Source organism: Daucus carota, chromosome 4 (genome assembly GCF_001625215.2).
Source record: "Daucus carota subsp. sativus chromosome 4, DH1 v3.0, whole genome shotgun sequence".
Taxonomy (NCBI): Eukaryota; Viridiplantae; Streptophyta; class Magnoliopsida; order Apiales; family Apiaceae; genus Daucus; species Daucus carota.
In genome coordinates, this window is record NC_030384.2 from 2794768 (window position 1) to 2821456 (window position 26689).

Consider the following 26689-nt stretch of genomic DNA (forward strand, 5'->3'; position numbering starts at 1 on the left):
AGGCAACCGTCCAGGCTCATGTTCTTGATTAATTTTCTTTATCACATCCCCAAGTTGTTTCTGCATCTCTCTAATGTCTTGAGAATTAGTAATGCACTGCTTTTGCATATCCCTGATATCTTGAGAGTTTGTAGTGCATTGTTTTTGCATCTCCGTTTGCCCATCAACCAACTTGGACAATAATTTCTCAATAGTGTTATCATTGTTCGTGCTTTGAGAGACTTGCCCCCTTTGCAGAAAACCAGATGGTGCAGAATTGTTTTGAAACTGAAACCCATTTAAAGCATTGTTAGTGTTCCCGTACCTCAAATTGGGATGATCCTTCCATCTTGGATTGAAAGTATTAGAGAATTGATTTGCTCCTTGATTGCCAAATCCAACAGCATTAACATCTTCAAAAGTAGGTTCAACCAATGTAGGACAACCATCAGTAAAATGTCCCGGAGTTGAACAAATACCACATACTTGAGCTGTCGGTGTTTTAGCGCTCAATAATAATGCATTCAGTTTTTCAATACTTTGCTCAATATTTGAGAGCCTTTGATCAGATTGAGCTCCCTGAGTTGTGCCAGAACTTGCACGACTACCATATTGAAGTTCATTAGCAGCTCCCTTAGCAATTAGTTTCTCCGCAGCATCATGAGATAAATCTACATAAGCACCACCAGCAGCTGAATTCAAGAGTTTCTTTTCACCTTCATGAAGACCTTGATAGAAAAAATGAAGAAGACTCCCCTTAGAAAATCCATGTTGTGGGCATCTCTTTTGCAGCTTTTGGAATCTTGCATAATATTCAGCATAAGTTTCAGTGGCATTTTGATGAATTCCAGCTATTTGGCTTCTCATGTTCATGACTCGAGTTGCCGGATAGAATTTCTGCAAGAATTCCTGGGCCAGTTTCTCCCAAGAAGTAATATACCCCACTGGCAATTCTTCTAGCCAGTCAAGAGCTGATCCATCAAGAGAGAATGGAAAAGCCTTCATCTTTAGAATTTGAGGGTCTGCCATGTCAGGTCCCATGCTTTCCACAATAGTCACGAACCTAGAGAGATGTTGATTAGGTTCCTCAGTTGGAAGATCATGGAAGACTGGTAGCCTCATGAGCAAATTCTGCTTGATTTCAAAACTGTTGCTTTTCCCCACAGCAGGATTGGGATAGACCATACATGAATGGCCAATATTAGCAACCGAGACAGCAACATCATCACGAAGTGTAGGTACTATAGCCATATCGACTACAATGAGCTTCCCTTCACTTTCCTTATCAAATTGATCTTTTTCGGTCTCACTCTTCTTACGAAAGAGCTTCTCAGGATTGTCTTCAAACGGTTCAAGGGGTTCTTCAGATGTACGGGTTTTAACCATGTACCTGAAAACACAAACCGTTTAAACCACAACGACAAAAATTAACACAAAACACAAGTAAAGTGAATTTCAATCCCCGGCGGCGCGGCGCCAAAAATTGATGTGACTCAATTTAAACCCTTTTATGTCGTATATAATGCAGTGAAAGTAAGAGTATCGTTCTACGCCAGGAATCAAGGGCTCACTTAACTTATATTTTGCAAAGACATAACGATTGGATTTTGTTTTATCTATTAATTAAACTAATTATGAAACTAAAGCAAATGTGTTTTTAACAATTAAAGAAGCATGTTGGAAAGCATATTAATCCACCACTAAACCCATGACATACTCTGAAACCCTTATGATATGTTCTGAAAGACACTTATAGAGAACTTGCCATGGCCCACATAGAAACAAGCTCTGCTATCCGCATAACCCCATGGACCACATAGAAAGGCTAAACAGATTACACACTGATACAATTAATCCCATGGACCACATAGAAAGATTAATTGACTTTACAGATATATCAATCACATAACTGAATTGGATGTCCACATACCACAGTTAATTCAAGAATATCTATAAGCATTGACGTATATATAAGTGCAATCAATAACATATCTCGGAAAATCAAAATATCATTGTCATAAAGTTTAGGGCTTCAAAACAGCCTCCAACAATAGAGGTTTAGCCAATCATAGTCATAGTAAAACACGTAAGAATCATAAAAAGAATAGAATACGATACAAAGTGTCGATCCTTTCTCTTCTTCTCCGTGGCTCTCCTCAATAGCACGTATGTAATTCTCTATCTAATGATACCTAATACAAAAGTGTTTTTATTCTAAAAAAGAATATACAAGGAAATTCTGAAACTGAATAGGTTTCCCAAAGGTCAAAATTCGCAGTTGACTTTCTCCCCTGTTTCTGGGCTGTTTCAGTAGGCTTTTGACATCTGGACCCATCTAGAATGATAGAAAATTAAATTATCTTCGTGTGGGCTGTTGAATCGCCCAAATCCGACTTCTAGAACTCAAGATATGGCCCAAACAATATTCCGAATGCGGGTAGCCCAATAGTTGCGAATTTTCTTCTAATTTGCTCCAAATCCTCTCCAATTTAGAATTCCTTGCTCCCTGCAATAAGATATTAAACTATAATTAATATATGTCCAATTAAATGCAAAATATAACTACAATGAGAATTATTATCATCTAAAATATATATAAATATATATTCTATCATTTTACTAGGAGAGTATGAGATGCATACCAACCAAAAACTGTTGGAAATATTAGATTGAACCTTCGGTTTTGAAAATTTAGGATATTGAACTGGTATGCTTTGAAGCACTTTTTCTGCCCGATCTATAACAGATTTCTTAGAATCCTCGTCTTGGTATAGGCTATCAATAAAAGTCTTCCTCCCGCTCGAGCTAAAGTTGTCAAAAACAAGATAAGTTGATACAACTATGCATCATTATTATAGACTATTAACTTAATTGCTCTGAAAATATTACAAATAAGGGGCAATGATTACAATACAATATTTTTACCTCACTTATATTTGATTAACAATATTTTTACCTCACTTCTCCTCTATTTACTAGAAAAATAAGAGAGAGAGAGGGAGAGAATATCATTCTGTTTCTTATTTATCAATTCATGACCGCTAAACGTCATATTACTTTACAAAACTATTTATATGACTAATATTTTGTGCCAAATTGGTACTCAAGACAATTGATAACACTCTCCATAAGTGATATATTGATTTTCTTCTCCAGGAGCTCGCTCGCTTCTGTAGCAACGGCTAACGATCAAGGCTGGTAAGTCGGTCGTTCCACACAATGGTCCTTATACTGGTAGAAAGTTCAATTTTGTTCCTCTCAATAACTTATTTAATAATATATATTCTTATTTCAAAATTAATGTAAAATTATAATGACAGTATAATTTGATGAAGTGCCATTAGGAATTTGATAGTGAACATTTTGCCGAAAACTGCAATCCATTCATACATAATTTTGTTATTTAATTAAACTAAACTAAATAGTAAAGTTGTCTTGTGTTCACTAGCAGGGCAATTAAGTTGTTCAAGGAGAAGTGAGGTAATAATTTTCTATTATAATTATTGCCCCTCATTTGTAATATTCTAAAAGCAATTAAGCTAATAGTCTTCAATAATGATTCATAGTTCTATCAACTTATCTTGTTTTTGACAAATTTAGCTCGAGCCATAAGCGAACTCTTATTAATGGCTTATATCAAGACGAGGATTCGAAGAAAGTTATAGATCGGGCAGAAAAAGTGCTTCAAAGCATACCCGTTCAATATCCTACATTTTCAAAACCAATAGTTCACTCCAATGTTTCCAACAATTTTTGGTTGGTATGCATCTCATACTCTCCCCTTAAAAGTATTTGTTTATTAGTTTTGTAGACAAAGTCGCCATTATTAAATTAAAAAATTTCTTTTGTATCTTTTTCGAATATAGATATTACCAGCCGACTTTGGTAATTTGTGCATGCCGAGTGAAAATGTTAAAGTCGTCTTGGTGGATGAAGTTGGCCAAGAGAGGGACATGACGTATCTAGCAAAACACCATGGTCTGAGTGCTGGTTGGAAAAGGTTTGCGACGGAGCATGAGCTGGTGAAAAGAGATGTATTGGTCTTTCAGATGACCGCACCATACATATTCAAGATATTTTTTTCTCATTTAGATACTTTGTTCCACCCTTACATATGTCAACAGTTACGCATGAGTAAATGCACGATCGAATTATATTAAGGGTGGAACTTCAACATGTACAAACAAAGTATCTAAATGAGAAAAACAATACCTTGAATATGTAATGTGTGATCATATGAAATACCAATATATCTCCTCTCACAAGCTCATGCTCCCTTGCAAACCTTTTCCAACGAGCACTCAGACCATGGTGTTTTGCAAGATATGTTGTGTCTCTCTCTTGGCCAGCTTCATCAACCAAGACAGCTTTAGCATCTTCACTTGGCATGTACAAATTACAGAAGTCGACTAATAATATCTATATTCGATATAAATACAAAAGAAAATTTTTAATTCAATAATAATGACTTTGTCTACAAAACCAATAAGCAAATAGTTTTACTAGGAGAGTATGAGATGCATGCCAACCAAAAACTGTTGGAAATATTGGATTGAACCATCGGTTTTGAAAATTTAGGATATTGAACTGGTATGCTTTGAAGCACTTTTTCTGCCCGATCTATAACAGATTTCTTAGAATCCTCTTGATATAGGCTATCAATAAGAGTCTTCCTCCCGCTCGAGCTAAAGTTGTCAAAAACAAGATAAGTTGATACAACTATGCATCATTATTATAGACTATTAACTTAATTGCTCTGAAAATATTACAAATAAGGGGCAATGATTACAATACAATATTTTTACCTCACTTCTATTTGATTAACAATATTTTTACCTCACTTCTCCTTGATTTACTAGAAAAATAAGAGAGAGAGAGGGAGAGACAATATCATTCTGTTTCTTATTTATCAATTCATGACCGCTAAACGTCATATTACTTTACAAAACTATTTATATGAGTAATATTTTGTGCCAAATTGGTACTCATGACAATTGATAAGACTCTCCATATGTGATATATTGATTTTCTTCTCCAGGAGCTCGCTCGCTTCTGTAGCAACATCTAACGATCAAGGCTGGTAAGTCGGTCGTTCCACACAATGGTCCTTATACTGGTAGAAAGTTCAATTTTGTTCCTCTCAATAACTTATTTAATAATATATATTCTTATTTCAAAATTAATGTAAAATTATAATGACAGTATAATTTGATGAAGTGCCATTAGGAATTTGATAGTGAACATTTTGCCGAAAACTGCAGTCCATTCATACATAATTTTGTTATTTAATTAAACTAAACTAAATAGTAAAGTTGTCTTGTGTTCACTAGCAGGGCAATTAAGTTGTTCAAGGAGAAGTGAGGTAATAATATTCTATTGTAATTATTGCACCTTATTTGTAATATTCTAAATGCAATTAAGCTAATAGTCTTCAATAATGATTCATAGTTCTATCAACTTATCTTGTTTTTGACAAATTTAGCTCGAGCCATAAGCGAACTCTTATTAATGGCTTATATCAAGACGAGGATTCGAAGAAAGTTATAGATCGGGCAGAAAAAGTGCTTCAAAGCATACCCGTTCAATGTCCTAAATTTTTAAAACCAATAGTTCACTCCAATGTTTCCAACAATTTTTGGTTGGTATGCATCTCATACTCTCCCCTTAAAAGTATTTGTTTATTAGTTTTGCTAGATATGTTGTGTCTCTCTCTTGGCCAGCTTCATCAACCAAGACAGCTTTAGCATCTTCACTTGGCATGTACAAATTACAGAAGTCGACTAATAATATCTATATTCGATATAAATACAAAAGAAAATTTTTAATTCAATAATAATGACTTTGTCTACAAAACCAATAAGCAAATAGTTTTACTAGGAGAGTATGAGATGCATACCAACCAAAAACTGTTGGAAATATTAGATTGAACCTTCGGTTTTGAAAATTTAGGATATTGAACTGGTATGCTTTGAAGCACTTTTTCTGCCCGATCTATAACAGATTTCTTAGAATCCTCGTCTTGGTATAGGCTATCAATAAAAGTCTTCCTCCCGCTCGAGCTAAAGTTGTCAAAAACAAGATAAGTTGATACAACTATGCATCATTATTATAGACTATTAACTTAATTGCTCTGAAAATATTACAAATAAGGGGCAATGATTACATTACAATATTTTTACCTCACTTCTATTTGATTAACAATATTTTTACCTCACTTCTCCTCTATTTACTAGAAAAATAAGAGAGAGAGAGAGGGAGAGAATATCATTCTGTTTCTTATTTATCAATTCATGACCGCTAAACGTCATATTACTTTACAAAACTATTTATATGACTAATATTTTGTGCCAAATTGGTACTCAAGACAATTGATAACACTCTCCATAAGTGATATATTGATTTTCTTCTCCAGGAGCTCGCTCGCTTCTCTAGCAACGGCTAATGATCAAGGCTGGTAAGTCGGTCGTTCCACACAATTGTCCTTATACTGGTAGAAAGTTCAATTTTGTTCCTCTCAATAACTTATTTAATAATATATATTCTTATTTCAAAATTAATGTAAAATTATAATGACAGTATAATTTGATGAAGTGCCATTAGGAATTTGATAGTGAACATTTTGCCGAAAACTGCAGTCCATTCATACATAATTTTGTTATTTAATTAAACTAAACTAAATAGTAAAGTTGTCTTGTGTTCACTAGCAGGGCAATTAAGTTGTTCAAGGAGAAGTGAGGTAATAATTTTCTATTGTAATTATTGCCCCTTATTTGTAATATTCTAAAAGCAATTAAGCTAATAGTCTTCAATAATGATTCATAGTTCTATAAACTTATCTTGTTTTTGACAAATTTAGCTCGAGCCAGAAGCGAACTCTTATTAATGGCTTATATCAAGACGAGGATTCGAAGAAAGTTATAGATCGGGCAGAAAAAGTGCTTCAAAGCATACCCCTTCAATATCCTAAATTTTCAAAACCAATAGTTCACTCCAATGTTTCCAACAATTTTTGGTTGGTATGCATCTCATACTCTCCCCTTAAAAGTATTTGTTTATTAGTTTTGTAGACAAAGTCGCCATTATTAAATTAAAAAATTTCTTTTGTATTTATTTCGAATATATATATTACCAGCCGACTTTGGTAATTTGTGCATGCCGAGTGAAAATGTTAAAGTCGTCTTGGTGGATGAAGTTGGCCAAGAGAGGGACACGACATATCTAGCAAAACACCATGGTCTGAGTGCTGGTTGGAAAAGGTTTGCGACGGAGCATGAGCTCGTGAAAAGAGATGTATTGGTCTTTCAGATGACCGCACCATACATATTAAAGATATTTTTTTTCTCATTTAGATACTTTGTTCCACTCTTACATATGTCAACCGTTACGCATGAGTAAATGCACGATCGAATTATATTAAGGGTGGAACTTCAACATGTACAAACAAAGTATCTAAATGAGAAAAACAATACCTTGAATATGTAATGTGTGATCATATGAAATACCAATATTTCTCCTCTCACAAGCTCATGCTCCCTTGCAAACCTTTTCCAACCAGCACTCAGACCATGGTGTTTTGCTAGATATGTTGTGTCTCTCTCTTGGCCAGCTTCATCAACCATGACAGCTTTAGCATCTTCACTTGACATGTACAAATTACAGAAGTCGACTAATAATATCTATATTCGATATAAATACAAAAGAAAATTTTTAATTTTATAATAATGACTTTGTCTACAAAACCAATAAGCAAATAGTTTTACTAGGAGAGTATGAGATGCATGCCAACCAAAAACTGTTGGAAATATTAGATTGAACCATCGGTTTTGAAAATTTAGGATATTGAACTGGTATGCTTTGAAGCACTTTTTCTGCCCGATCTATAACAGATTTCTTAGAATCCTCTTGATATAGGCTATCAATAAGAGTCTTCCTCCCGCTCGAGCTAAAGTTGTCAAAAACAAGATAAGTTGATACAACTATGCATCATTATTATAGACTATTAACTTAATTGCTCTGAAAATATTACAAATAAGGGGCAATGATTACAATACAATATTTTTACCTCACTTCTATTTGATTAACAATATTTTTACCTCACTTCTCCTTGATTTACTAGAAAAATAAGAGAGAGAGAGAGAGAGAGCGAGAGAGAGAGAGAGAGAGAGAGAGAGAATATCATTCTATTTCCACTTGTAGTGGTTTCTGGTAATGTTTCTTAAAAAGTATTTTCCAAACCATAAAACGACTTGAATTACAAATGAAATAAATCAATTCCATCAAAGGGAAAACGAGTCTTTTTGAAATTCTTTGATCGTTTTAAAAATCTTCTATCACAATGCCCCCACCATGGAATAGAGAAATGGAGACTTTGTAAGATTGTGTACGAGGCCTTAGATAGTCAAACCACCGCGTTATTAGAGTCTATGTGCCAAGGAAAATTCATGGAGAAAGATGAGGACCAAGGGTGGGAATTTTTCGAGGACTTAGCCGAAAAACAATGTTATGGGAGTCTACTAGGGAACCTAAAAAGTCGATCGAGTCGTCTAGCTCTAGGGGTTTGCATTCGATAGGAAACAATGTGGCAACCGATGCCAAATTAGCAACCCTTACTAAGAGACTCGAAGCTTTAGAGTCTCATAGTGGCCCTTCATCTTTGCCTATGTTCCCGAACTATAATGCTCTCCATCCCGAGATCCAACAATCCCACGAGTTTGAGCAAGTGAACGTACGCGATGTTTCAACCTAAGCCTAGAAATGACCCTTTTGCACCAACGTACAACCCCGGGTGGAAGAATCATCCGAATTTTTCGTGGAACCAAGGGCAAAATTTTCAAGCCCCACAACCTAATTTTCCTAGGCCCAATCCCAATTCTTTTACGAATTATCAAAACCTGAGTCAAGCTCCTTTGAATCCTCCCGGTTTTAATGATTCGGATAAGAGACTCAATTCCTTAGAAAAAAGCAAAGAGGCCTTAGTGAAATCGCAAACTAATTTGACTCAATCCCAGCAAACTTTCATGCAAACTTTAACCCAAGATAGGCAACTTTTGCATTCTAATGTGCAAGCCGTCTCTAAGTTAGAGTCCCAATTGAGTCAATTAGCAAGCACGTTGTGTGAGCGAGAAAAGAAAAATTCCCAAGTCAACCGGAGCCGAACCCAAAATTTCCACTTAATCAAAGACCCCCGGATAATGTGCATGCGGTCATTTCTCTTAGGTCGGGTAAGCAAATAGATACCCACGTTGGTGAGAACCTTGGTAATAAAGGGATTCGAGTCCACCCATTACTACCATTAATCATGACAAACCCGAGTGTTCAAAAGCCCGTGAGGAGTCGAGTGATCCAAACCCGGAACCCGAGTTGCAAAGTGAAGTGGTCTATACACCGAGAGTCCCTTACCCACAAAGACTTATTTCACCGAAGCAATCGGCTCAAATGGAGAAGATTTTGGAAGTGTTTAAGCAAGTCAAGGTCAACATACCCCTTTTAGATGCAATTCAACAAATTCCTTCATATGCTAAGTGTCTTAAGGAGTTATGTACCCATAAGAGAACCAATCATGTCCCTAAGAAAGCTTTCCTTACATCTCACATTAGTTCGATTCTCTCAAACCAAATCCCCGTGAAATACAAGGACCCCGGTTGTCCTACAATTTCATGTGTCATAGGAGAAACTTTTGTGGATAAAGCGTTACTTGATTTAGGGGCTAGTGTTAATCTCCTTCCATATTCTGTCTACCAAGCTTTAGGTTTAGGGGAGCTCCGACAAACTAATGTCACACTTCAATTAGCCGATCGATCCGTGAAAATTCCTAAGGGAATGATCGAAGACGTGCTAATTAAAGTAGGTGACATTGTTTTCCCGTAGATTTTGTCGTCCTAGAGACGGAGCCGGTTAAGAATCCGAAGAATCAAATTCCCATCATCTTAGGACGACCACCCTTTTTAGCTACATCCAACGCGTTGATTAATTGTAGGAATGGCTTAATGAAGCTAACATTTGGAAACATGACAATCGACCTCAACATATTTCATGTAGGGAAACAATCCGATGATTTCTATGATCAACCTATGGACGTCAATCTAATTGATGAAATAGTTGATCAAGATCTCATGAATCCTAAAGATGCCCTTGAATTTTGCTTAAAACATTTTGGAGAGGATTGGGATGTTTCCGACTACACACATGAGGTCAACCAAATGTTAGAATCCACTATTCCTACAACAAGTCAAGAGCGTGATGTTGAACCCAAGCATTTGCCTTCACCAAATAAAATCGTTGAGTCACAACCGCCGGAATTAGAACTCAAACCTCTTCCCGACACTCTTAAGTATGCTTTTATAGGCCCTAACGAGTCCTATCCCGTTATCATTGCCTCTAATTTGACTATGTCACAAGAGAAAGAACTTTTAGGAATCCTTAGAAAGCATAAGGGAGCGATAGGGTGGAGCATCTCGGACATTAAAGGAATTAGCCCGGCGATTGTCCAACATAGGATTCATTTGGTAGAAGATGCAAAGCCCGTGATAGAACCTCAAAGGAGGTTGAATCCTCCCATGATGGAGGTAGTTAAGAAAGAAATTCTTAAGTGCTTAGACAATGGGATCATCTATACCATTTCTGATAGTAAGTGGGTGAGTCCCGTACATGTTGTGCCTAAGAAGTCGGGCATTACTTTGGTGACCAATGAGAACAATGAGCAAGTTCCAACCCGCGTCCAATCCGGTTGGAGAATGTGCATAGACTTTAGGAAGCTCAATGCCGTCACTAGGAAAGACCATTTTCCTTTGCCTTTTATCGATCAAATGCTAGTGAGGTTAGCGGGTCATGCGTTTTATTGCTTCTTAGACGGTTACTCGGGATATTTTCAAATCCCAATCGCACCCGAGGACCAAGAAAAGACCACCTTCACTTGCCCTTTTGGAACCTTCGCTTATAGACGTCTAGCTTTCGGCGTAACTACGGGCCCGTCCACGTTCCAAAGGTGCATGACTAGCATCTTCTCGGAAATGATAGGTGACTTTCTAGAAGTCTTCATAGATGACTTTTCCATCTTTGGCCCATCTTTTCACCAATGCCTTAACAATCTAGACTTAGTTTTGAAAAGATGTGAGGAAACGGATTTAGTGCTAAATTCAGAGAAATGTCATTTTATGGTTAAGGAGGGAATCGTTTTAGGACACAAAATTTCTGAAAAAAGGATTGAAGTAGACAAGACAAAGGTTGACCTAATTGCTAATCTCCCACCCCCCAAGTCCGTTAAGGAAATTCGCTTCTTCCTTGGACATGCGGGATTTTATCGTAGATTCATCCAGGATTTTAGCAATAAGGCCCGACCTTTGACCAACCTTCTAACTAAGGATGTCAAATTCGAGTTCACAAGCGAGTGTGTTCATGCCTTCGAAGACCTTAAGAGAGAATTGACTTCGGCCCCGATCATGAAGTCTCCCGATTGGAGTCAACCTTTTGAGCTTATGTGTGACGCATCCGATTATGCCATAGGAGCGGTTTTAGGACAACGAATAGATAAGAGGCCTCACGTCATTTACTATGCTAGTAAGACCTTAAATGATGCCCAACTCAATTACTCTACCACCGAGAAGGAACTTCTAGCCGTAGTCTTTGCCTTAGAAAAGTTTCGCTCTTATCTTATCGGGTCCAAAATCATTATTTACACCGACCATGCCGCTCTCAAGTACCTTTTCTCTAAAAAAGACTCAAAAGCCCGATTGATTAGATGGGTATTGTTACTCCAAGAGTTTGACTTAGAGATTAGGGATAAGAAAGGTTGTGAGAATGTCGTCGCCGATCATCTCTCTCGATTAGTGATTGAATCCACTAACGACTTGCCCTTAAGCGAGTCATTTTTCGACGAACACCTTCTCTCGATTTCCACTCTCCCTTGGTTCGCGGACATTGTCAATTACTTAGCAACCAGTGACATTCCCTCGACATGGTCCAAGAATGATAAAGCCAAGTTCTTTTCTCAAGTGAAACATTTCTTTTGGGACGACCCATATCTCTTTAAACATTGTCCCGATCAAATCATTAGGAGGTGTGTCCCAAATAGTGAGTTTCATAGCATCCTCTCATTTTGTCACGATCAAGCATGTGGAGGTCATTTTAGTGCAAAGAAGACCGCCGCTAAAATCCTCCAATGCGGTTTTTATTGGCCTAGTTTGTTTAAGGATGCCGCCGAGTATTGTTCCGCATGTAGTAGGTGTCAACATCTAGGAAGAATCACTAGGAGAAACATGATGCCTATGAGCCCAATCCTTGTTATAGAGCTTTTTGATGTGTGGGGCATAGATCTCATGGGTCCTTTTCCTAGTTCGTTTGGCCACCTCTACATTCTTCTAGCGGTAGATTATGTTTCTAAGTGGGTAGAAGCCATCCCGACCCGGTCCAATGACAATAAAGTTGTCCTTCGATTCCTTAAAGAGAATATCTTTCTCGATTTGGCACACCTAGGGCTATCATTAGTGACCAAGGGACGCATTTCAAGAACCGTCAATTCGAGTCACTTCTTAAGAAGTACTCCATCACTCATAGGTTGGCTACCCCTTATCATCCTCAAACTAGTGGCCAAGTAGAGGTTTCGAACCGGCAAATTAAGCAAATCTTAGAAAAGACGGTCAATTCGAATAGGAAGTATTGGTCAACCAAGTTGATGGATGCCTTATGGGCCTATCGGACCGCCTTTAAGACCGTCTTAGGAATGTCTCCTTATAGACTCGTGTATGGTAAAGCTTGCCATTTGCCGGTTGAGTTAGAGCATAGGGCCATATGGGCCATTAGAGAATTGAACTTCGACTTACCCACCGCCGGTAGTCATCAGAAGTTACAATTGACCGAGTTGGACGAGCTTAGGAATGATGCCTATAAAAATGCTAAAATTTACAAAGAGAGAACCAAGGCCTTCCATGATAAAACTATTTTGAGAAAATCCTTTTCTCCCGGCCAAAAAGTTCTTCTCTACAATTCTAGGCTTCATTTGTTTTCCGGAAAGTTGCGTTCTAGATGGGATGGTCCTTACATTGTTCAAGTTGTGTTTCCTCATGGTGCTGTTGAAATTCAGGATCTTAAAAATGGTAATATTTTTAAAGTTAATGGTCAACGCCTTAAACCATTTTTAGAATTGCCCGTTGATTCGGAGGAAGAGGTCATCCACCTCATCGACCCTTGATCATGTAAGTTGCTTCAGTAGTTAATAAAAATCCCTTCATCTCCTATTCAGGTATTTTTCCTTTATTACTCTTACATTTCAATTCTCTCTTTTGCATACATTGAGGACAATGCATGATTTAGGTATGGGGAGGGCTTTAGTGTAATTCTTAAAAAATGAAAAACCCTAAAAAATGAAAAATAGAAAAAATCCGAAAATAGAGATGTTTTAGCTAAGTTGTCTTTGTCACACTTGAACTTTAGGAGTAGTTGGTGTTAGCATGTTTTCATAAAAGTATATTTATGTAGTGTCTTTTAGATAATTTGAACGTAGTTGAGTAGGGTTGTCTTTTTGAAGCTTGTATCGACCGATTTGTACTCGTAATTCCAAGATGGCACACACATTTGCACAAGACCTTTGATGGAGAGATTGTCTAGTGATATTATTCGATACCTGAGAGAGAACCCACATGTTGAAACAATGTCGAATCGAGCCTTTGCGAATAAAAAAAAGAGAAAAAGAGAAAAAAAAAAGAGATAGAAAATGAAAAGGATAACTACTTCAATACCCATTGTTCTTTATAGATAAAATCTTTAGATAAATGGGCAAAAGTAGATTGGCTAGTCTCGTTTTGTGGCCTTTGTTACTCGAGTTATTAAGTCCATCGGGGGATTTCAAAACCTAGTGCCCTAAGACCGTTTGGTTTGGGAGTCACTGACCTAAAGCTCGCTACATGGGTAACATTGTTTGCCTAAGAAAACGGACAAAATAAAGTCAATGCAAAAAAAGAAAAAAAAAAGAGAAAAAAAAAGACTAAGGGTTTGTGAAGTTTGGCTAGATATTTGTTTCGATAGAGATTGGGTCAGTTCAAAATTGGTTGAAAAAGAGAAAATGTTCTTAGACAATTAGGATCCATCAAAGGCCTTAAATTCATTACACACCTTGGATTTCGAGTAAATTTTTGTGTTGATTCAAGTAGATTAGAGACAACTGTATCTTGATTATTAGTAAAAGAGTCTTTGAGTCGTATTTTCCTTAAAAACGCTTTTTGTTAACACCGGCGAAATTAGAGTAGAGTCGAGTAGACACTTGCTAGAATGTCTCACAGATTTTATGGGTATATCTTCTGTAAACCCTTAGCAGACAAAACTCCTCTTGTAGAGATCGTCTACGAGTTTAACGGGTTGGTGAACTTAAAATCACCCGTCACGCCTACGAAAAGGAGCCTAGGAATCGCATCTAGTTTTCATAGTTTATTTTCTTTTCTTTTGATTTTACTCGAGGACGAGCAAAATATAGGTATGGGGAAGTTTGATAAGTGCATATTTTTCATATTTTTAAGTACCTAATTATTGCTTGTTCTCACTTATTTATTTTCTTTTCTTTTGATTTTACTCGAGGACGAGCAAAATATAGGTATGGGGAAGTTTGATAAGTGCAAATTTTTCATATTTTTAAGTACCTAATTATTGCTTGTTCTCACTTATTTATTTGTTTATTTGTCTCTTTTTCAGGAAAATTGCAAAAGCTTGAAGAAATAAAAGAATAAAGCAAAAAGGAGAAAAAGATGGGAAGAAAAGGATCATAGGGGAATATTCTCAAGGAAGCATCTAGATGGGACACCTACACCCCCCCTCTACCCTAATTTCCCCCTATAAATACACATCTCCCCATCATGTTTCAACCTACCTAGGATTTTCTATTTTTAGTAGCCTCTCTTCTGTGTAGTAGATCTAGTAGTAGCACTCTAAATTTGTAATCACTTTTATATCAATACAAGTATTCATCTTTGTTATTCATTTTTGTTCTTAAATCTTGCTCTTTACTTTTACTCCTAGGCTATGAAATCTATCTCTAACCACATGAGACTCAAAATTACTTGTGGATTGAAAGGAGCCTAGTTAATAGTTGATTAATTATAGATTTATTTTCGGGAAGTGATTAAAATCCTAGCACAAAATCAATTTGCGTTAGGGTTTATAACTAAAACCCCAAATTTTCTTGTTCTTGGTTTTATTGCTTAAATTGCTAAGTAGTATGCCAATAAATATAAAAAAATATATGTTAAAAGCGTTACTCTGTTTATTACTCTACCTTTTCTTCATTTAGTTTTTAAAACTAAATCTGGAAACCCCTGTTGAAATCATCTCCCCTGTTTTCTTTTAACAAAACCCCCACCTCCGTTTTCGTTTTAAAACCCCAGCCAAACCCTTTGTTTATTTTAATGTCGATTGTCTGCTGCTCTGATTGATGAGTTAATTTGCTTTTGTTGATTTGTTTATCTCCGTGTCAGTCGCTAGCTGGGTTCTGCATATCCTTGTTTAAACTGAGTCAGCCTTATTTCTTTTCTTTGCTTTGTACTGTTGAGTCGCTAGCGAGTCACCACTGGGTTGAGCTAGTGTGGCTGTTACCGAGTCGTAGTTCTTGCGTCGAGTTCTGAGTTTAATTTATGCCGAGTCTGCCATGTTTGAGTTGCTGAGTTTGATTTGTTGGGTAGTGTAGCTGAGTCCAGAGTCAGTTTTCGAGTTGCTGCTGTAATCTTGATTTGAATCGAGCTGTGCTGCGTTTTCTGTTTGACTCCGAGTCGCAAGAGTCGTGCTTTCCGAGTTGCTGCAGTCCTGTGTTTCTTGGCTTAGTTTTGTTGGTTGTTGGCTGATTTCTAGTAGTTTTGCTGTGTTTTAGTTGTGCTTCGCTGAGTTGTGCTCTGTTTCTTCGACTCATTGTAGCCGGGTTTGTTCTGAGTTTAGTGAGTTTTAGTAGAGTTTGTTCCGTTTTTTTCAGCTGGGTTTTGTCGAGTTTGTGGCTACAGTACCGAGTCATTTTTGAATCCTTTTCACTCCTTCCGGCTGCTGTTTTAGTCGAGTACCGCTGCGTTTTATATGTTTGCTGGGTCTCACTGCTGTGTCGATTTCCTGTGGTCTCTGCTCTGTTTAGTTTTTGGTACTGAGTTGTGTATATTCCAGTTCGTGTCTGCTGGGTTTGTTTTGGATTTGCTGCGTTGTTGCCTAGAGTCTGTTTATGTTGCTTTGAGTTCTGTTTTAAGTCGTAGTACAGCTGAGTTGTAGTGAGTGAGCACTGAGTCATGGCAACCGGGTGGCTGTGTGTTGATACATAGTTCCGAGTCGAGCTGTTGTTCAGTGGATTTCTGTTTAATTTATCCTTCAAATCATTGCCAGGGTCTGCTTTGTTTTAGTTTTTGGTTTGAGTTTACTTTTGTTTGGCTGGTTAATCGAGTTTTGCTGTATTTTCTTTGACGTTACTTTATTTATTGTATTAATCGAATTGTAATTTTGTCGGTAGAATTAAGTTTTTGTTTTAATTAAAATACTTACGCCGAGTTTTCCTTAAATTCCTTTCAAAGTCTTAGATTTAATTTAAAAAAAACCCCTCCACTAATTAATTGTTCTAATCCGCCTAGCTTAATAGTAAAGGATTTTGAAAATAATTTTAATCTCTGTGAACGAATCATATATTACTATAACGAGATCGTGCGCTTGCGATTTAAAGGTATTATTTTCCACACATCAAGAATAGAGAAAAATTTTCATATCCTTTCAAGCAATACAAAATGCCTTTATATAGGCCATGAAAAATAGGTTACAAGTATAATGAAGGGTCAAGAGTCAAGTTAAAGGACAAAGTCATCCACAAGCCAAAGGTCACCTAAATAAAATAATTACATAACATCACATAATTTAAAGATGCTCAAATTTTTATTTATGATCACTCCATAAATTATACATATTATTATATATAATATACATCACATGTACATACATTTCGTTTCTAGTTTTATAAATACTTATTTGAGTATTTTAATTTCTAATATTAGATTACACAAATTCAAATAAAATATATATAAAATAAGTAACACAATAATTTTTATTTTAAGATAGTATCACTGAATAAGTTAACTAATCCGTTAATTTTTTATGCAAAAAGGAACAACAATAGTTGGACCAAATATAGTGGTTGTTTATTTCATTAGTTTTATAATATAATTTTATTATGGATGCTACTATCAGTCATCAATCAATATACTTATATAAAGGAGAAGCGAGGGGCTGTAGGTGGCGCCTCTCAGATAGCTCCGTTCTATTTTTCTAATTTTCCGGAATTTTTGGATGAAAAATATCAAAAATAAAAACTACTTTTTTTGTTTCAGATTAATTGATATGGTATATATCTTGGCATAAATTAATCTGATACTGTTTCAGATTATTTATAAAATATAGTAGTTTGCAACTTTTTTAATCTGATTCTGTTCCAGATTATTTAATTATGGAAAAAGAGAAAATATCAAAAATAAAAACTACTTTTTTGTTTCAGATTAATTGATATGGTATATATCTTGGCATAAATTAATCTGATTCTGTTTCAGATTATTTATGGAATGTAGTAGCTTGCAAATTTTTTTAATCCGTCTCTTCCAGATTATTTAATTATGGAAAAGAGTAGCGCACATGTCTCTCTACACCTATAAATATCGCTGCATGGATTGGAATTCATACGTCCCGACATGATTAATGTTCGTATAACTAGAACATAATGTTTATCCCTATTAAAACTGGGGATGGTTTCCGATTTGCATCTCAATATCTTTTTGACTTTTATGCACTTCTGTTCTTGCTTAAGAAGTATATCGCTGCAGTGAATTGTGTGGACCAAGTATACGCTGAATATGCAGTGCCTTACGTAACAAAGGCTGAAACCGCATGCATGTCAATATCACAACAACTCGGGTGTCCATATTCTGGTTGAACAACACATTGGAACTTTGATTGCTGATCTTCCCAGACTTTCATGTTGCAGGAGTCTAAACCATCGGTTATTGTAAATGAGTGTACCGTCCTCTGACCCAATCGAGTACGTATGTCGGAGACATTACCGGGATCCTCCACCACACCGATTATATCTGTGGATTTACAGCAATTCATCAAGACATACAGGTATCATAAAAATGTTAGCTTGTACATAAACTTTTTAGATGAAGTAGACTAAGAATTTTAAACACGAATTGGTGACCTGTCAAACAAAAAGTGAAGCAAATCGGTATACCTATACAATGCACACCGTGATCATCTCTTGTGTTAACATAATGTAGTTGTTCAATTTGCTGGGATTGGTGTAAACTGAAAGTAATTCACCGGGATATTATATTCAACTGCCATGACAGAATGCATAACGGTCGAAGGTGTGAATACAATACATTTAGTTGTCGACAGGGGCCTTATACTGACTCTCGACTCTCTAACCAAAAATTCAGATATTTCATAGACATGACCTTCGACCACAGGTTCAGTCATGTTGTTCCACTTTTCCGGGGTAATAATGGCATGAATGGGAATTTTATGTACTCGAAACAAATAGAAACAAATGTATATGAGCATGGATTGATAGTACTCAAAAAAATCATATTTATACTTTGGTTATAACAATTTCAACGATTATAAAGTTAAATAGATTTAGGTTAAAAAGATTATACATCATTGTCCAGCACTATAAGGTTCACTCCCAGCAACCTGTCAGAAATGGATGAAATAGTATTCCAAACCCGTGTGACTCGAACCCTCAATCGCTAGCTAAGTTTTGAGTTGTTGATGTTGCCGAGTGTGTCGATCATGGCTGGGAATAAGACACAGAAAATTTAAAATAGTAACACTCCAAGTTTCAAAAGCTTGTCTTTCTACATGAACGAGAATTTGATAACATGGGTGTCTCAAAAGCAGAAGTGTGTTGCCTTATCTTCTTGTGAAACTGAATAATGACAGCCACAGCTGCTGCATGTGCCAAGGAATTTGGTTAAGAAATTTGTTAATACAGATACTGATGTTGGCCCAAGTTCAGTGATAATTTACGTTGATAACAAGTCATCTATAGATTGACCAAGAACCCTGTCTTCCACGGTTATAGTAAGCACATTCTTATACGTCATCAAAATTTGTATGGGGAGCGATGCCAGCAGTGAAGTTTGAAGAAATGCCGAAGTTGCTGAAGTAAAGATTTTAAGTTGAGAAGTTTGGATTAAAGGAAAGATAGTTTGATTTTTAATTATTAGTTGTTTCATTTTAGTTATTACAAATTAGAAAAAAAAATTATGTTGTTATCAGTAATATTTTATGCATGAGTGTATATATATATATTTATTATTTCCAAAATACTCGATGCCACAAGAAATATTTAAAAGATAATTATGAAAATTATATCTAGAGATTTCAAAAATACTGTGAGTTCAATAAAATGATTCTAAAAATAAGAATTAATTCGACAAAAATCTTGAAAATTAATAAATAACCCAAAAATGATTTCTTTTTGGCCCTATTACGAAATAAGGTCAGGAAAAATAAACCAAAGAATGTCATAAAACATCCGGGGGCACTGCAAAATTTTCAAAAAATATGTGACTTTTGAACTAATATTCACGAAAACTTTTAATGTTTTCTCGAAAGTTGGTTGATAAAAGATATGGGTTAAAATATGACACTAAAATATTATGAATAATAAAGGCCCAAAAGAGAAGAAACCCACTTATTAAGAGCTAGCTTTATAATTTATTTATTATTTTTTATAATTAATCAATCAAGCTTAATAAAAGCCCAATGTACATCGACTCTTAAGATAAGTGGGTTGTCAAACATCAAGGCACGGGCCTCCATCAAAGCCCATATTTGTAACTTCTAGCCCAATCAAGAAGCTATTAGAATAATTCAAAACCGTAGAGTTCTATATAAATTCTAAATATTCAGAGATGACTATCAAGACTCATGCATAAGCATCTAATACTTAAAATAAAGATGAAGGATTAACTCTATTCTATCTGAAATACCTATTTTTATTCTATTATTTCAAAGACTTGAGAAACTACTACATAGGTATCTTCCCGGCACAACTTGAACTATGTTTTTGAATTGGTCGTTTTTATTCAAGTTAAAGGTACTAGGCATCTCATAAAGACCGTTGAATTTCGTCAAACAAGAGCAGTCAAAAACACGAATTTCACCTTCATTTTTTTAATATTCCATAACAATTCATATCCATAAAGTGTATAAGATATGTATATAATTATTTCAAAAAAAAAAGGTATGTATATAATTATAAAGATCGCTTTATATAAGGGTTGAGCCAAGATTAAACACTATAATTTACTTTAAAAATTTAAATTTCTGATTCATGGATTGCTTAATGTCAATATATATCTTGACTTATGCCTAAAATGTTTTTATCAATTTAAAGAGACAATCTCTTTACAAATTATTAATTTAAAGGTTTCTATTATATGTGAGATATGATTGTGTGAGTAGATACTAAAATTGGATAAATTGCTATATAATTTAATGTATAAATTTCATAAGCTGAAATAAATGGCAAATAAATAAATTCATCATCCTTGTTACTATAAGAGTTGCTAACTCAAGCTTCTCAAGCTTTTTGGCACCGTAAATCAAATTGACGGGCTACAATATCTCATAATTATACCAAAACAGGTGCGATCTATATATAACTAAAGTATACAAATCTAGATCCAATAATGAGAATTGAGAATCAAGCACTTATACAACACCAGATACGATGCACATATAATAAAATATACAAATCTAGATCCCCTAAAGAGAAGAAGTGCGAATCGAGTACTTACCATGAAGGAACAACGATTTCGAGATTGAAGGACTTTGTAAGACTATGACTAGCACCAGCGACCTCCTTTTTTCGAATGATTAGTCTTTAGTTTTTCAATTAGGGATTAATTGATGCCTAACACTCGTCTTATCTTTTTATATTAGTTTTACATTTAATTGGAAATTTCCATTTTACTCCTTGTTGAACACTTAATTTTAAAATTACTATTTTATCCATTACGTTACATTCATCTTAAAACTATCATTATATTTTTTGTTACAACTTTCATCCCAATCATATTTACACAATGGATTTATTATCAAATAGGTCACTTACGTTCAAATGCATCAAGTGGGTCACTGATTACAAAACTGACTCAAATGAGTTAATTTAAAAAATTATATAAAAAATATCACTCTATCGTTAGACGAAATTAGTAAAATTATTATACATCGAGTTTCACACATCTTTTATGAATAATAGTACATCCAAATGAAAGGTTCCTGGTTCTACATCGGTAGTCCAAAAACCACATCCATTCTTTTGTGTAATCATCCATCTCAACATGAGCCATGAGTACCATCTCTTAATCAAACTCTGCAAAGTTGACATTTTAATTTATCTGAGTTAGGGCACTCATACTGAAAGGGACCAAACTTGTGACACTTGAGCACTCGATGTTGGCCTTAGTGAAAGGTTGTCTTTCTCGGCGTCCTCTTCCTCTCTCCCTCTAGTATATCCACGTCGTCTTTTCGCGATTATTTCACCACTTGTAACTTTAAGTGTCTGTTCTTCACTATTAACCTTTCTATATTCTGCTCATGTACAAGCAATGAGCTCTACAATTCATCCAGTGATCTATATCCTTTGACTCTTCTATGGAGCAAACTATATAATTGAAATTCTCCGTCAAAGTGCGTAAGATTTCTCAATAATATTCACATCTAACATATCTTCTCCCGCATTTACTGATTTACCAATTTTCATCTCCAGAATCTCAAAAACTCCACGGAGTGTTTGGAGTTGGGCACGCTGAACTTTTTTATTCCCTTGATATTTTCTCTTCAAGGAATCCCATAATTGTTTTTGATGTGTCCTTTTATATGATAGTTTTTAGAACTAATAAATTTTACATTATAATTTTCAAATATAATTTATATCATTTAAAAATATTTATATCTTTATTTAAATAAATTTAAAACACTCATTAATTCTATATTATATTTTCACTTAATAAATATAAATAATAAATATTCTATATATAAAATAATCAATCTGCTAAAAGTATCATATTTTAATGCAAAATATGTGTATTATGCTTCCTAATGAAAAGGGAGGAGGATTTGTGATTATGTCTCCACCACCAGAGTATGTATGTAAAAAAAACTTAACAAATTACACATTATACATAAATTAATATATTTGCAATGTATATCATTTGTTTATTTTCTCAATTTTTTGTCTTACCTGAAAGAAGAAAATCCAAATACTTATACAAAACAAAAGGCATGCTTACTATATTTCTAAAATACAAATATATAATTCTTGTAAATGGGTATTTTATAATTTTAAATTCTATTAAATTAATTCATAATTTATCGTGCTTATGACTTTCTATAATATACACACATATAAGTATTATCTGTATTAAGGGTCTATTATTCTGTATTGAATATTTCATATATTATTTATTTATCTTTATAATTTAATCTATACTTTCTTATATGTAATATGTCATATCTATTTTTGATCTTTACTAAATGAAAATTACAATACGTAATTAACCAGTATTCTAAATTTATTTAAATGGTGATATTTAATAATTATATAAATGTATGATTTAATATTTTGATTCAAATTATAAAAAATACTCTTCTAGTATATTATTTATTTCTAATAAGTGAAAAAAAAGTGGTAAAATTATCTCAAAATCAAATAAGATGTATATTAAAAAAAAATATTTATTAAATAGCGTACTTATGATCTATTTTTATTAAATAAAAGATAGAATATATAATTAATGAGAAAATTTTAATTAAATAAATGATATATATTCATAAATAATATAAATTAAATTCAAGAAATATTATTTAAAATATAAGCTAGGGTGGGCTGGCGTTTTAACCCTAAAAAAACAGACACTCCAACAGAAATCATGATCTTGTAAAAAAAATGAAATTGCTACAAGGGTTGCCATTTTTATAAAGTGTACACTAGTAAGCCTAAAAATTGAGGAGCAGTCACGTATTTGTATTGTTCCTATCAGGTTAGATCCATGGTGCTTATTATTGCATATGTGGATTTCCAATATGTTTGAGTTGATTAGTAGTGGTTTATAATAGTTGTAGTTATATTAGAGTATTTCTTATATGAAAATTGAAATATAATGGTTATTTAGTATTTCTAATGCTTGTGTTGTGTTCTTTGACAAATCACATCACAGGTACATTGTGTTGTAGACAACTGAAATAACCCTAAATGAGAGCCAATGGTGTTTAATTACAGGCATATAATTTGTAGATTTAACAACAATTTCTATGTTAAAAAAGACAATTAGTAAAGACTTCATATATTAATTGTTTGAATGAGATCCTTAAGAAGGGGAAGAATTACAAATAGGCAAGGCTGAGAGAAAACCTAGGAATAAATTTGTGAATGATTTTTTTACAAGGCAGACACAGAGGAGCATTATAACTTTGAAGGTATAATTAAGGGGATAGATATTCTGGTTGCATCATTGTGAGTACTACTAGACCCAACAAAGGAACATATAGAAGTTTCTATGCATCTTATTAAAGGTTTCCACAACATGAAGATTATAACTTTAACAAGGAGGAGAGGCAAACAATTTTCCATATTGGGGGATGGGGGTAGAGCACACGAATTCAAATATGAGCACACTGCTGTTAAAGTTATATAATTTTCATGTTGTGGAAACCTTTAATAAGATGCACATAAACTTCTATATGTTTCTTGGTTGGGTCTTTATGTCTAGAGACATCTCTGGTTTTGACCTATATAACATGCCTCTTATCTCCACATTGTTGTTCCCATTCTCTAGAGAGATCATAAAGTGACATGGGTTTATGCATTCATGTCTTGGTCTTTCTTCTTCGCCTTGCAAGAAGGACAAAAATCCCCTTTAATTTTAAGATGATTTCTAGCTGAGACCTCTTTGAATTTTCCCATAGGCTTAACCTGTTGTTACTAAATAGTTCTCACTTTCCTTTTCTTCCAGTACTCTTATAGCAAGTCCAGCACCTTCACTAAATGAGTTTCTAAGCTCAAATATAGGGAATGTGATATAAAGTAGTATTCGAAGAGTATCATAGTGATTCCCTAAATCACTTGGACAACCTCAACACCCCCTATTTCAAGGTAAGCACTAGTCATCTTCTATTTCATTGTTTGGACTAAAATATTCATTTACCTCCTTTTCTATGCTTAAGGTCCTCACTAGTTTAAACTTCATACATTTTTTGTCCCCACTATTTTCCATCTACCACTAGTTTAAATAAATTTTTATTATTTCAATGAGGAATGAATATAGGAATTATTGTTTCAGTTAACATACAGAATAGAGATGTTAAATCACTAGTGTCCTTTAGTTTATAATATTTATAAAAAATGTACTAGGACATAGTTGAACTTGCCCTTACTAAAAGTCAGGGTTGCAGGAACGCATTGAATCACCTTCCTTAACACTCCAAGTGTAGTCTAAGCTAACATATCTTAGCTGCAATTACTCAAATAGTTTATGTGCCCACAATTAATTTAACACCTCAACTCAGTTCAGCTGTTATATTAGTTATCTAGAACACAAATATCACTATTTTGTCAAACAAAAAACTATAAGCATTAAAACTATTAGATACCAGCTATTTTTTTAAATTTTCAAATAAGAAACACTATGAAGCAACCACTATATGTTCGCACAAAATCACGCAAGCGTACGTGGTCACAAGTAGTAAAGAATCAAATTCACTTCTTTCCCACAGAGACTGGTGTATTCAGAAATATGCACTTATGCACCACTGTATGATTATTATTCAATGCTTAGACAAATAACAATTTTGTTGGTTTTATCTAAATTAACTAATTAAGTCTAATTATAACTAAGTGATTAACTGGATTACTTATGAGAATAAAACATGGGATTCTAACTTCATTATATACTTCATTCAGAGTTATGCCTTATCGATATGTGATGGTTGATAACTAATCAGATAACACGAAACTGATATACGCTAACTGTCGTTATATGTGCACCATACTGCTACACATCCACAATTAAGATCAAAGGTAAACAGACACCAATTATGCTTAGACCCTATATGTCTATAGAATTTGAAAACATAATGGTTGAAGAACAAGTTATCTATCAAGATTACATAGGGCGATGCAAGATGGTTAAAATCACACCACTAATCATGTATATCGAATACATAATCCTATGTCCGCATGGCAAGTTCTAAATCAATATATCCACTGTCGCTTCAATAAAGTTAACCCACAACTTAGATGTTAGCTACGCATCCAAGAAGAATAAGCACAACCAATACGAAGAAATCAAACATTCATCACATAATTAATTAAGGCAAATCAACTACTGAAATCCATATATAAATCCGCTAGAATCCCACGATAATGATTAGTTCATAATCGAACTTCTCATCATCATGGGTTCGAATGTAAACATGGTACGGAATAGGACAAACAAAGTCAAAGTACGAGAATAAGAGTTAAGAAACAAATCCGAAACGAGCATCCAAAGTTACGCCTACTTCGAAGAATTACAAAAGTAAAAAGTATGAAATTCGATCTCGATCTTCTCCGTAGCCGTCATGTGCTCCTTGGAATGATTCTAGGTTATGTCTTTAGTCCCCCAAACCTTTCTTAAACTTCCCCAGCGATCGGGCCTCGAAACGGATCAGAAACGGCCAAAAACGGGCCTAAATTCGCGCCCAGGTTGTAGGGCAGGTGCGCCAGATTTGGGGCGGGTGCGCCAGTGGGGCAGGTGCGTCAGATTTGGGGCGGGTGCGCCAGTGGGGCAGGTGCGCCAGATTTGGGGCGGGTGCCCCAATTCAGCAGCCCACTTCTTTGTCCATAACTTTTGACTCGCGCATCCGATTGCTTCGCCGTTTTTTTTCAATGAAAGCTATGAATCTCCTCTTCGTTCTCCTCCAAAGAAACCTACACAACATCACACTAAAACATATCAAAAACATCAAAAGCTTGAGGCCAGGTCATCCATTTAAGTCAAAACGAAGGCTTCCAAGTGGATATAAAATCCACTTATCACTATAAACGACTACGAATCATGAACTGTCTAATTGTTTTCTATATAATTGAGAAAATTAGTTGAGAAAAATACAAGACCACGCGAGATCATATAAAAATTTACTGGAAAAATAAAGTGTTTATAGAGAGGACAAAAGGGAGAGAGAGAGAGTGCGTGTGATGAAATATCATTATGTTTCTTATTTTTTAATTCACGTCATATTACTTTATAAAACTATTTATATGACTAATATTTTGTGCTAAATTGGTATTCATGCATTACCAATGATAAGACTCTCCATAAGTGATATATTGATTTTCTTCTCCAGGAGCTCGCTCGCTTCCGTAGCAACGCCTAACGATCAAGGCTGGTAAGTCGGTCTTTCCACACAATGGTCCTTATACTCGTAGAAAGTTCAATTTTGTTCCCCTCAATAACTTTCTTAATAATATATATACCTATGTCAAAATTAATGAAATATTATAATGACAATATAATTTGATGAAGTGTCATTAGGAATTTGATAGTGAACATTTTGCCGAAAACTGCAGTACATTCATACATAATTTTGTTATTTGTTTAAACTAAACTAAATAGTAAAGTTGTCTTGTGTTCTCTAGCAGGGCAATTTAGTTGATCAAGGAGAA

At 34.7% G+C, this 26689-nt stretch overlaps 1 pseudogene; it reads left to right on the forward strand.

The window, feature by feature from the left end:
* The window catches only part of LOC135152113 (uncharacterized), a 178701-nt pseudogene that overhangs the window by 107248 nt on the left and 44764 nt on the right, over positions 1-26689 (forward strand).